This window comes from Oscarella lobularis, chromosome 18, assembly GCF_947507565.1.
Source record: "Oscarella lobularis chromosome 18, ooOscLobu1.1, whole genome shotgun sequence".
Taxonomy (NCBI): domain Eukaryota; kingdom Metazoa; phylum Porifera; class Homoscleromorpha; order Homosclerophorida; family Oscarellidae; genus Oscarella; species Oscarella lobularis.
In genome coordinates, this window is record NC_089192.1 from 1,780,394 (window position 1) to 1,793,494 (window position 13,101).

Below are 13,101 nucleotides of genomic sequence, written 5' to 3' on the forward strand. Positions count from 1 at the left end.
GGAGGAAACAAATTATACAGTGCAAATGAAATGGAAGAATTCTGCAGAGTGCACGCTCCTGGGCTGTTCGACATCCTGAAGAAGGTTGTCACCAGCGGATACTCGAGCAGTTTAGACGAGGACAGAAGAGACCATCTAAAGCGCCAGAGAGTGGTAGCTGAACTGTATCGTGTTGTATACCTTGGCAACCAGGTAAAAAAATTGTAAATTATTTAAACTAAAAATTTGAAATCATGATTTTCAGCAGCTAACCACATTTTTCAACGACGTTGGGTTGCATTTGGCTCTCGAAGGCTGTTCCTAAGCAGCTCTTGAGTGTGGAAGATCAATTGGAATATGTGGCCATCCTCGAACGATACTGAGATTCAGAAAGGAACTTGCGAATGACAATAAAAGACCGGTAAACATGCCCCATATATATTTATTATAATACATGTATGAAAAATAGGTAAAAACATTTATTCAAAATTCGGTTGACAAGAATCAGCTTACCTTGCTCATTATCGACGACTTCAACGCCATTCACACCATTCAACGCCCGACTTCATCTGAAACATCAACTGCCATACACATGGTTACGTGCATAGTCGACGTACAAGATACAATTGGGAAAATTCCTCTCCCTCTTCCTCAAACGACGTCCATTCACTACAAGCCAACATCAGATACCAACAAAGGAGCTGCCAACGTCGGACGCACCTGGGATCACGTTTCCACGTATTTAGCCGAATACTTCCAAAAAAATTGGCTGTCTTCTCTTCCGGAGAATTTCCGAAATCTCAACATGAAAGATATCCATAAAACTTTAGTTGATTTACGGTAAGTAACGGAAACCAAACAATACCGACTGGTAATGACTGTATCCTAGGTTCTACGAGGCACGAAATCAAAGAGAACTTATCTTCTCCGAAGTGTTCAACTGATCGACGAGCTTCATCAAAATCTGAAATCAATGAAAGATTACAAGTGCGCGCTGACAAATGCCTTTGATATTCACCCGTCTCTGAAACAGTAAATAGGTTTGAAAGGGTTTCCACCTTTTTTCCTTTACCCCATTCTCAACTTATTTTCTTTCTTTAATTGTTCAAAGGGTAAACTACACCTGCCTCCAACTGGTTATTGAATTCTTGTACCGTTGCACCGCACAATGGCCTTCGGGCATCAATCAAACTCCGTAAATGCTAGATCGTAGGAATAAACTCGCAGTAAGATTTAAATGACGCTATGCAGAAATCTGCTGAAGGTAGATGATATGTTTGGTTTATCTGGACTGAAAAAAAGCTTGTGTGAACGTCTGAGAAAGCACTGTAAATATTTTCGCCGAGTACATATAAGTTTCATACCAGGGTATAGCTTTTGTGTAACCAATTTGTTTAGTCAAGTGTGGATAAATGCTGTAGCATGGTGCCAAAGTGTTTTCAAATGGCTTGTGAATATTGCTTGGATGAGCTTAGGAAAGATTGCCTTGAGTGAGTTTACAGCACTTTTAATTAGGCCAAATCTGGAAAAATATTAATTTGAATTTAGATGGCTGTGTCTTTATTTTGAGTACGGATGGACAACTAAAGCATTTGCTTCTCTTTCTTCTGATTGCCACCGGGAAATAGTAGATGCTAAAATCAAATCACATTGGTAGAATCGGCGCGTTTATCTTCTTTTTTGAAAATATGCTAACGAAAACGTCATTGGAGCACTACAGGTTGTGCTTATCTGAGAGTTCAGAGATTCATTTTGAGCGACTGAGCCAAACCAAGTATATCATTGATATAGAGCTAAGGGACGCCGGCATCAAATTGATTAGTCGCAACTTTCTTCACATTGTGTCTATTGATATGGCTCTGCAATCTCTCTGCGATGTAAACAGCTCTTCCTTAATTTCTTTTTATCAGAATCGTATGTTTTTTAGAGGGCAAGACCTTTTCTTCCTTCACTAATTAGGCAGATCACTTGTCAAAAGAGAATTGCTGCAATATTTTACTGACCTTAGAAGGCATCAAGGTTAGCGGCTACTACGGAGAAAGCGTCCAAGTGAGTCTATAAGCGTCGTTATTTTGGCGCTGTCTAACACATAGTGACCACCATTACAAAATTGCATGCTTCTCTACGAAATGTTGCTACGATTTCTTTTACGATTTTGTGACAAAATTAAAAGAAAACGTAAAAAGAAAAACGGCAGCGTCTTATTTGTCAGAGATCCAAAAGACTGATGGTTGGAAAAAGCTACCGAAGGCGCTACAAGACGACGTGGAAATAGAAAGAAGTTAGTTTTATTAATTTTGGAGTGCATTAATTCAATGACGGTACATCCATGCAGCTGCCGCTGAATTCTGAACAAAAACCTGCCTGTCAAGTGAAGCTAAAACCTGAGAAGAAGCGATATCATTTTATGTTCTTTGTACTATTTCAAATTGATCATTCAATTTCGTTTGTCTCCTGAGTATCGTGTTTGTTGTTGTTCTAGATCTTTCGCTTGGTGTTAGTTCGCGTGACAATGTATTTTAAATGTGAGAACGACTGAGTGACTGATGGCGAGCAAGGCATGCTACTCTGCTACTCGAAGACATCTTCTGACTGGTACATATATGTGTGTTGCGTGCGCTATTCGTCGTAGTTGTCAACTAGTAGTTGCAGAGTTGCCAAGGATGAAAGGAGGGCAGGTGTGAGATTTTTTTGCGCGCGTAGCCCCCCCTCAAAATTGTAGCCACGCCCCCTCAAAATTGTAGCCACGCCCCCTCAAAATTGTGTCAAAACTGCTAAGATTACCCATCGCACCATAGATGTGATTAATACACTAATAGTTATGGATCACATTGGAAATACATCAACTATTCTGGCAAGTTAGTCCGACAGTCCCGAATTGTTCTTCACGTAAATGTTGTATAATGCATTTAGTAATTATACATTTAGTCGCAGCAGTGATCAATGTTTTCGGTGCTGCTTGTTGTACTCCCAAGTCGCTTTTTTGGCATCCCGCAGGAGTCCGTCGCTTGGCTCAAATTTGTGTGCCGGTTCGTCATCTGAACATTTAATTGTCAGTATGCTTGATAGAGTTCCTTTTGGATCAAGATTAGGACGAAATGAAGTTTTGTTTTTACGAATTATAGAAAAAATGCGTTCTCCCGCCGCATTAGAATGAGGAATCACCAAAATAAGTTTTGCAACTTTTGAGAGGCGCTGAGATCTTGGCAATCCAATAGGCAATTTTAAAGACGACAGATAGTGCCATATAACGTCTATTTGGAGGTGCGCAGTGTCGCCCTCCCTAATTCTGGCTTGGTCCCGGACTTTCATTAGAATTTCCCCGTCTAACAACATCTGATAGTCCTTAAACTCGGCATGCAGTAGATCTTGCTCCATCGGATCGCTGAACGGTAATAATTTTTCAAATCTATACCACGACGCTCATAACCTGAAATCATGCTAGTTTACTTATACCTTGTAATAAAGTACTCAACGTGAGAGAAAGAGGAGTCCAAACGCGATGTGAAATCCAACCAAGAAGCGCTTTTTATCGTCGCGTCGTGAATAGGTAAATTTGATATTGCATAACGAGTTGCTATTTCATATAATGCTCTGACAGCTTCGTAGAATGTTGCAACATTTCGTTGAGAGACACTACCGTCGGAGAAAAGCTGCCGCAGCCTAGCTTTTGTGGATGTACCAATAAAAAGTTATTCGCCTAAAATACTTTTGATTAGGGATCCAATTAGAAAGGAAAATGCTTCACACCTGAGTTCTGGTTCGCTCTTAAGTCAAACTGCAGAGAAGAGATGTCGGTCTTTGCAGCATGTACAACGCGAACTTCACATAGTTTCGTCGCTAAATTCAGCAAGAATTGCTCCATTTGCGCAGACAGAAACGGCAGAAGAGGATCTTCTCGTTGAAGAAATAAGTTGAACGTAGTGAATCCGCTAAGAGCTGCCTGAAAAAACAGCAAATAAATTTCCGTCATTGGATCATTAAAAGCCAGCTTCAATCTCTTAAATCGAGCGTGAAAATTGCCTAAAAATTCAATTGTTAGGTTTATAGCGTATCCTTTATGTAATAGTACTGTTAGAAAGAAAGTAGCTTTTCAGACCGTCAAACTGCCGAACAACGCGAGAAACGGCATTTTCAAGACAAAGCCATCTTGTTGAAACATGTTTGACAATTTGCCGGTATTCAATATCGCAGAATTGGCAGAATTCTGCCAAGGAGGCCTTTCTCTTTGTACTTTTGTCAAACCAAAAGTACGTATCGACGACTAAATCTTCAACGTTAAAACTCAACCTGCATCGATAATATAAAGCACGAAACCAAAGAGGAACTAAAAGCTTGCCTTCTGAAATGCATCTGCTGCCTTTCTAGCAGTGTTGTGAACAATATGGCATGGGCATCCCATTACAAATGTCGCCGGATTTTTCTGAAGGACTCTAGATTTGATTGAATTTCTTACTCCCATCATAGCAAAAGATCATCAGTCTGTGCAATGTTGCTTGCAACGTTGCACAGACTGACCGGGACTTTAGCGTGTCAAAGAGGTGGTGTCCGTACGCGTAACTAGATTAAGACGAGAGGTTGGGCCAGAGTCTCTATATGCGGCCCTGGGTTGGGCCATTGGAGTCACGTGACAGGCGCGCAGACCCCTATTCAAAGCACAACGGTCGTTGGGATCTCTCGCTGACGGTCAGTTCGGCGAATCGACGTGTCGAAGTAAGTACAAGCCGGACGATCGATACATTACGCGGCTAGCTTTCTCAGAGATCGACTTTGGCGACGGCGTTCTCCGTCGCCAACTGGCTGGGACTCGCCTGGGAGCGTAAGGGAGGAAAACGACCTGTCTCAGTTTCTTAATAGCGTCTTTCCTAGGCATGTTTCGTTACTCCGCGCGACCGAAGGGGCGAGAAAAGACCCAAAACGCAAGGTCGCCGGAAGGGAGGGTTCGAAAAGTATACTAATCGTTTCTTCTTTAGGCTGTACCAGTCATATTTCGAGTCAGGAGTGGAGCTCTAGGCGGTAAGCTGGGCAGGGTGGGGAAGGCTAATTTTTCTCTTCTTTAGCGTTTTTATTTTCCTAACCAAGTAAGTCTACTGTTAATTTTAGGTTTAGGTTAGATTAGAATTTTTACATGGCATCCCTGTTTTATGACTATTTTTTACGATTTTTTTATAGAATTTTTTACACAATGCATGATAATATTATGTTTTTTTGTAGTGCCCGAAGCAGGCCGGAATTAGGTTTTTTTTAGCTGCTAGAACTGTAAATAGTAATTTATAGATAATAAAAAATATAGAAATAATTTTTGCGCTAAACTGCTCGCGTGATGCCAATTAAAGTGGATTCCAGAGGCACGCTCCAGGTAATTACCCGTTGCACGTGCACAGGTAATTGGTTAATAAGGGGCGGGCTTTCGTTGTGACGTAGCGTGTCAAGACCGTATTGCTGCAGCATGGCATTATCTGTCCAAAAGTGCGGCTGTTAGTATTTCCAATTAATGTTCACAATAAGCATTGGATCCTGGGAGTGAGTCGCCTTTGAAATTTAAGATGAATAATAAAATAAAATTATGTACTTCACTTTTAGCTGGTAGACTTTACAGAGACGTCGGTGACTGTGTTAGATCCTTTGGGAGAAGCAGGAAGCGGTAACTGTTTAGAATGGCGGCAAAAGATAATGTAATGGAATAGCGTTATTACAATGTATCATGCGCTGTAACGTCTTGTTAAATGGAAATTGCTTCAATGTGTCAAGGATGATGGGAGCTGGCGCAAGTGGAAATTTTTCACTATAAAGGATTTCAAGGTATAATATCGTGTCTACATAATATATAACATGCAGTCACTAAACAACATGCAGACTTTACCGTTGCAAAGGAATGGCAGCGATTGTGGCATATTCGTAATTATGGTAAGACTTCAAATTGTTACGTTAATTTCTGAAATTGTGGCTAATAGTACGCCTTGTGCAAAATATTAAAAAGGACGCTGACTTTTTCTCAAGTAAGTGGCGCCAATGTCGGAACTGACTGATATCAATGTCACTTAGGTTACCATGGAGAAAATACGCAAATGGATAGCCGGATTGCTCCTCCAAAATTCCCATAGGATTCCGGGCGAATTGGATACAGATGACAGTCAGTCTCTGAGGGAAATGGGGATATGCAACAGTTCTTCAGAAGACTCATGTAAACCTGTAACGTAGCAGATATCATTCGTTTTGATATTCTGAATAGTCGAAATGGTCGAAGAAATGCACATACAAAAGGCTGATATATGCTTGTGGGACGAAAAGTATGTTACACACTAATATCTACTTCTTTCAACAACTACTCTTTTTTCATTAAATAAGAATTGCTCAATACAATAGACAAGCTTTCGAGTCAGTGTACAGAACGGCCAACTAAAATACCTATTCTTAACACTAAAAGCGAGCTGCACACATGCATGCATATGTTTATATAGTAGGCTCACTATGCTCGACAATTAGATGTTTGGAACTTTAAAAGTAGGCTTTCGTTTCCGTTTCGCGTGCGCTACAGCGAGATATCCCTGGCGCAAGAAGGCGCAAGACGGAGACGGAGCGCTCCGCTCGTGAGACGGCGAGGAAAAACGAAGTCCTTCCTGCCTTCAGGTGAGCTTTGGGAAGTATTGGCTTTGCAGCTATGGACGGGCTGCGCGGGAATTGGCCGTGCAGCTCCTCGCTCGCATCGTAGAAGCCTTGGCTCGCGTCGGTAGGCTATCGTGCGTCATTCAATGACGCCTCGGCTTAGTTTAGGCGCCCTAGTCGCTCGCGATTCCGACCGGAAGTAGAAAGTCGAGCGATTAGGTCCCCTCACTAATGTTTTCTGACTTTTTAGGCTATTCTGAAGACGCAGGAAGGATCCAAGAGAAGCTCAAGCAGCTGTGTTTCGGCTGCGAAGGAAACGGTAAGTTGCAGACACCATTTTCAAGTTATTTATCTGAATCATCTTGTTTTTATTTTTTCCAGAGTTCTGGGATAAAGAAGAAGGCTTCCAGTATTTTTAGATTTTTTGTATTTTGTATTTTTTAAAAATATTTTTTAAATAAACTTTTTGCAACTCATTTACTTTGCCTTGGAAAAGCGTACAAATATCCCCCAACTTATCTGCAAGAAAAAAGATTTTGAAATATGCTAAAGTTTTCAAAATATTTCAAATTATATGTAAGTTGTTTTTGTTACTGATTTCTGAAAAAACGGGCTCAAAAAAATTTCAAATTTTAAACACACAAAGAATCTACGTAATGAAATTTTTTATGTTTGAGTTCAATGTCAGAAAGTATTTATTGAAGGAAATATCGATTTTTGAAATTTACATTTGGGACTGCTGTTTTTTTATTGCTAATAACTTGCGAACGGATTGTCAAATTCAAAACATTTTTTCGCATATTGATTTCTCTACTAATTCTATTAGATACATTAAAAGAAGTAAAAATGAGCGTTATTGCCTTGATTGGCGACTAACGGCGAAAGCCGTGTAGTGTTACATGAAGGTATTCTCTGTCCACGCTCAGTTCATACGTGCTGGGGAGGAAGGGGTGGGTGTTATGATCTAATTAGCCCAGGCTCGGTTAGTTGTGCTGGAAGAATCGCTTCTTTTACCACAGTTTGAAAACTGTGTATAGCATAAAATATATACAGTAGACATACATTGGGCCTTTCGAAACCTTCTCTTGGCTAATCAGTCATGCTGCGTATCGTTTGGCAGTCTGCTTGCTCGATCCCCTTCGCGCGCGCTGTTCTCGCGACCTCTACTAGTAGACGTGAGATTTACCCACCGCTTCTTGCGTCATGCCGCGTGGACAGAGGATAACGTCGAAGGAAAAGCGTATTGTACATCGAGTATGGACGTTTTTTAAGGAGGAGAGCGAAAAGGACGCCAGGGACCGGATAGGGGTACAGCGGGTTCTTGATCCACTTCATGCCGCCACTGGATTTTCGAAGCAAGCTCTGTGTAAAATTAAACGGGAGTTTAAGGAATCCGGGACGTTTTCTCCCACGCCAAAAAAAGCCAAACGTTATTCGGTTTCACGCCTTGTCATTAACGTCGATGACTTCGATAGATCAACTATTCGACAGACTCTTCATGGCTTTTACGAAAGAAAAGAATACCCTACCCTTATTTCGCTTTTAAAAATCGTTCGTGAAGAGGGAATTTTCAATGACGGGAAATCAACGTTGGCCAAACTTTTGAAGTTAATAGGTTTTAAATACAAGAAAAGAAACGACAAAAAATATTTTTATGAGCGCAAAGATATTGTCGACCAGAGGCATCGTTATCTTCGTGAAATTAGAAAGTACAGGAGAATGCAAAAATCAAAATCGTTTTTCTGGACGAAACGTGGGCAAATTCCCATGTAGCACCTGAAAAAATCTGGCTTTATGAAACAGGCGAAGGAGGATGGAAAAGACCGTCCGGAAGAGGAAAGCGCCTAATAATTTTACATGCAGGTAACGGTTGTGCAAGGAGTGAAAATGTTTTTACGTACATTATTTCATAGGAGGAGATATGGGTTGGATACCAAATGCGGCATTGGTATTTCGATCCAAAAAGCAAACTGGCGATTATCACGACGAAATGAACTCGAAGCATTTTGAAGAATGGCTTGAGAAAACTCTTATTCCTAACGTTCCTGCAAATTCAGTTATTGTTCTTGACAACGCACCGTATCATAATCGTGTGATTGATCCCGTTCCCACAAAGTCGTCAAAGAAAGACGTTATGCAGAAGTGGTTAACTGATTATGGTATTGCCTGGGAAAGATCCGACTTGAAAAGCGATTTAATGAAGAAAATCAAAGAGTCCAACCCCAGAAAAGCCTATGCTACAGAATTGCAGAGACCAATGGACTCGTTGTATTGAGAACACCAGTCGCACACTGCGAGCTCAACCCGATAGAACTCGTATTATCAAAGGTAAAAGGATATCTAAGAGTAAATAATACATCGTTCAAGCTTGCAGACTTCGAATCACTTGTACCTGCAGCTTTTCATTCAGTCTCGCAAGAGATGTGGCAACATTTTTGTACACACGCAATCAAAGAAGAAGAAAAATGTTGGGAAAAAGATGGCCTATTTGAAAACGCAATAGACGAATTCTGGATAGAACTTAATGTCGATGATGACGAAAAGGACGAAATTAGTGATGACGAAGAACTTGATCATGAAGACCGAATTCTAATGTCTGCTGATTTATGAAGAGTAAACGAAAGATAGAAATTATACATTTAAAGACGTACAGTAAATAATGAGATAATTGGGCACGCCCCTAAAAGGCGTGCCAAACCGCAAAAAAACCTTTGACGCGCGGGTGCCTCATATGGCACGCAACGTATGTCTTTTGCTGTATACGGGCGTTTGATTTTGCTACCGGGAACTTAGCGCTTTCGGAAGACGAAAAGACGGACCAAATAGAAGGTACGGGGCCGAAGATATACGCGTTTTTTGAAGTATGAACTGAGCGTGGACAGAGAGTAGCTGAAGCCTTTAGAAAATGTGACCGAGCCCAACTCGAATTGCAAAAGCGCAATCGCAGCCACTGCAAACTAGCATGGATCGATGTCAGCCTAGGCAAGTAGTAAAACCCTAGAATTGCATTTGAATCCGTTCCTTCGCAGATAAGATATCGACACTTTTCGTCTCAGGACGACAAAACTCAACCAATTTTTCTGCAATTTACACAACTCATTGAATAGGTAATTTCAAATCTATTTTCAAAGCGACCTAAGCAAAAATCCTTTTATGAAAGTCGCAATTAGCGTTCAAATGTAGGAAAAAGAGCTAGCGCACACTATACATTGACAGTTTTTATCGTTTTTCATCAAAAAGAAGCCGATCGGACGTATCGCTACCATGCAAGCGGCTTCTTCAGAGTTTTCTGAAGCCATCTGCAATGGTAAGAGTGAATTATAAGTCACGAGCAGCATAACGGAACTCGCGAACTCCATCGCGATTTCCACTCAGCGACGCAGACGTTCTTTTTCTAGTCCATCTTTTGTTATTGCTCTCTTCTATACCTCCTACAGACGCTAAGTTAAACTAGTAAGCCTAAAACCCTAGCCCAACCCTAATTAGGGTTGCTTAGTGCACTGAAACCCTGTCTTTTTAGATCGTCAGCGCTTGCAAAAATATCCACTCATCATCTCGGTTGCAGAAGTCTAACACAGTGAAGCTCTTTTTCAGATAAGTCAATTTTCACTCAACAATGAATGAGCTTGATACTTTTAACTGTCATTTCTGTATGGAAAAAGTTATGATTGAAATGCATCAGAAGAGAGAAAATTTATGAATGGACTGCTTATGCTAAAGTATAACTCAGCAAAAAAGAATTCAGCTCATACCAACTGTTTGCCTTGCAGGCGCAGGCAGCGCCACTTTTTTGCAACTTTTCGTGTAAGGTAAGCAAAAAAGTCAGCGTCACTGTGTAATGTGTTTTCTAATTTTATTTGGTGACAGAAAAAAAGATTTGACGAACAAAAGAACACCAGTGAGGCGAAGGACGAATCTTTGAAGACCATATGATGGACGAGATAGGATGTCATTTGATATTTGCTATAATTCAGATAAGCCAAAATTCCAGTGTTTACTTTTCTTTCTTTTTTGACATTATAGTGAGCAGGAATGGTCAGAAGGACAATTCATGGCAGCTTCTTGACGACCGGTGCAACTTATGGCTGATGACGAGTACGTGATGTCGGTAACGCCATTAATTTCAACATTATAACGTTCCTGTACTATTTTTCTAGAATTAGCTTATTTATTTAGATCAACTCAACTCGATAGAACGCAACGACAGTATAAGTCAAAACTCAAAGCATAAGTCAAAGCTCAAGAAAGAAGTTCAACAAGTCAAAACTCAAAATATAAGTTCAACACCGTGAATGAAGAAGTCAAAGTAGTTCAGGCGAGCTACCTCCTGTAGCCTTAGCAGATGGCTCCGGCTGAAGCTGCGCTGACCTCGCCGTCTGTCGAGGCACTTCCTCCGAGACGATTTCTCCGATGGCGTCGGCTCCTCGAAAACGGAAAAGATTGTTTCTGCAGCAGTTGGAGCCGTTTACAAGGACTTGGTACACGTCCAAATGAGTTTGGCACAGAGGGCAGTCAAAGTTCTCGGTTGTCTCCATGAACTGCAGGGCGCACGGATAGCAGCCGAAGATTCTGCCACAGCAGGTCGTGATGACGATGTCGGCGAAGACATGCTCTTGGCAGACGGTGCATTTCAGTATGTCCTTCATTTTCTCGACGTTGAAGAGACGCTGGGACAAATCGCTCACTCTTTGCTTTATGTCTTCAATGCCTTTGACGACGTCGTCGAGTTTCTGCGCCGACACTGTCTGCTCAGCACTTTCTGCTGCTTCTGACGCCTTGTTAACGTTTTCAGAAGAAGCTTGCCAACGAGTCACAAGCGTCAACCGAGCCTCTCGAAGCTCACTCTTTTTAACGGCATAAATGCGTCTATCTGGCGCACGCCAGAATGCCAGTTCTATAGACATAAGAAGATTAGCGCGAGTCTTTCATGCATCGTCACTTGTGCGACCGAGAAGCTTACGTCTTGTCGCAGGTGCGTCCAGTAGCACAGCGGCGTCTTTATCTATCAAGACAATTCCCTCGGGACCGTCGATGATGCCCGCGTTTTTAAAGCAATCCTGGACAGCAGATGTAATTGCTGGCACGGAGACTTCTCCTTTCTTCAGCTGAACGCTTGAAGTCTGAATCGGCTGCCTTGTAACCTTCATCCTCTTTTGGTCGTCCGACAAATCGATGTTTACGAGACTGATTTGCTTCAGCGCCAAGTGCTCCACCGGCTCTGGAGCGGCTGTTCTTTGTCTCTTCCTTGACGACGGGCGAACGGAAGTGGCATTTTGCATGAATCTGGACGCACCCATAGCGGGCGATAGACCGCCGCTTGGCTGCCAGTGGCTGAGAAGCCCAGGCGTCTGCGAAACGGTTTTCGCGGCTGCAGGAATAACCGATGGAACTAAAGGCGGTTGCTCCTCTTGAGCGGTAGCGACGGGGTCCACGACTTGATACTTCTTTCCTTGCTTGCAGGAAAAACGGCCTGTTACGGCGTTGGAAAAAATAGGTATGATAGCTTCCGAAGACGAAGCCGGTTCATCGCTTATGAAGTACGCGTTTCTTGACGCCTACAGAAAATTCCCGAAGTGAAACAAAAGTGTTATGCTTTCAGACTCACTCGAAGGAGAAGCTGCAGGTTGGCGATTGCTACATCAGCGAGTTTCATGCAGTACGTAGCGCTCCCTTTTCTAACGAAAATCGTTGATTCACTCATTACTTCCGGTGACCGAGGCAGCACTCTTTGATGAAATGTAGTGCTTCAGCCGTGGCGACGGCCTATATGGTCACGGAATTGTCTTCGCTGAAGAGCAACCCTGCCGTGTTGTCGTTAGAAACGAGGCAACATTGCGCAGACTGGACCCGCCTAGTCTTTCTCTCAGCACGGCTCTGAGCGCGGCACTCTTTGTTGCTGGAGAACAAACAACAACAAACAAACGTCAAAAATCACCAGGGTGCCTTCCACTCACGTTTGCTTGTTAGTTTGTCGGTGTTTGCTCTACAGCAACAGGAACTACCGTGCTCAAAGCCGTTCTGATCGCAAGACAAGGCGGGTCAAAAATCACCAGGGCGTCCACACACACAATATATTAGCGAATCGATTCTATTGACTGCAGTACACCGGAGTACCGTTCCATATCCTGAGCCATTCCATTTGTAGGCGTAACAATCCACGATCCCGTCAGAGAAATCCAAAAGCGTATCAGTATGATTTTACTTTAGACTGGGTGAAGAGCAACAAATTGCGTCAGTCGGCACCGCTATCTCTCCGAGGCAAGAGGAACGTCGTCCTGAAAAGTCTGGATACAATTGTCCGGACACCTGTTCCAATCAAGCCGACCAGCAACAGGAACACTTGAACCGCCCATCGGTGCCAGAATAACAACAGCCACAAACATCTCAATCTGCCAATGATCAGATAAAACTGAGACATCATCAATAACGCGGAAACGGTCCACTTGCAAACAGCCAGACACAACTGCATAATCTAATGAACTGGAATTTTCGCCATCACCGGAAGTCCACGAAATA

At 42.3% G+C, this 13,101-nt stretch overlaps 1 long non-coding RNA gene and 1 pseudogene across 1 annotated transcript; both read left to right on the forward strand.

Annotated features, from left to right (window-relative positions):
- Positions 1-4,623: 4,623 nt before the first annotated feature.
- LOC136197689 (uncharacterized) lies at positions 4,624-5,117 on the forward strand. The gene is made up of 4 exons (XR_010672565.1): positions 4,624-4,692; positions 4,741-4,798; positions 4,849-4,903; positions 4,953-5,117. It is a non-coding gene; the product is annotated as an uncharacterized lncRNA (long non-coding RNA).
- A 913-nt stretch (positions 5,118-6,030) lies between these two features.
- LOC136198166 (uncharacterized) lies at positions 6,031-9,195 on the forward strand (annotated as a pseudogene).
- Positions 9,196-13,101: the final 3,906 nt, after the last annotated feature.